Consider the following 827-nt stretch of genomic DNA (forward strand, 5'->3'; position numbering starts at 1 on the left):
AATGCAGTGTGTGCAACTTGTGTAGGAGTGGTTGTCGTTGGTGGTGTGTTCGGGCTGGGGCTGTTGATGATAGTATGTATAAGTCAACTGTATGTCATTTTGAGAGAATATATGCATACGTCTCTCTCTCTCTCTCTCTCTCTCTCTCTCTCTTCTCTCTATATATTATATATATATATATATATATTAATATAATAATATCTATATATATATACATATATGTGTGTGTGTGGTGGGTGTGTGTTGTGTGTATGTGTGTGTGTGTATGTAGAATATATATATATATATATATGTATATAATATATACATAAATATATATACATGCATATGTATACATATGTATATATAATGCTATATATAAATATATACATAATGTATATACATATAGTATGTATATAACATATTATATATATATATACATTCATATGTATATGCATATGTATATATATAGATATATGCATATCTATATTATATATATATATATATTATATAATTTTAATATTTATATATATATATGATTATATATATATATATATATAATATATATATATTAATTATATATATATATATATATATATATAAGTATATATATATATATATATATATATAATGCAAATATGTATACAGGATGGAGTGGGTTGTGTAATGATATTTGAGCTTCAATAGTTAACGCAAGATATTTCATGAATGCAAAAATATCTTTTCCATCGTTCTCAAACGATCGAACTGGTGGTTTATTTCAGTCACGAGGTAAACACAAGACATCATACTATCAAACACATTAACAAGCAAACACACAGTCGAGTGTTAGTGTTAGAGGTAGTCGG

Source organism: Octopus sinensis, linkage group LG9 (genome assembly GCF_006345805.1).
Source record: "Octopus sinensis linkage group LG9, ASM634580v1, whole genome shotgun sequence".
NCBI classification, from domain to species: Eukaryota; Metazoa; Mollusca; class Cephalopoda; order Octopoda; family Octopodidae; genus Octopus; species Octopus sinensis.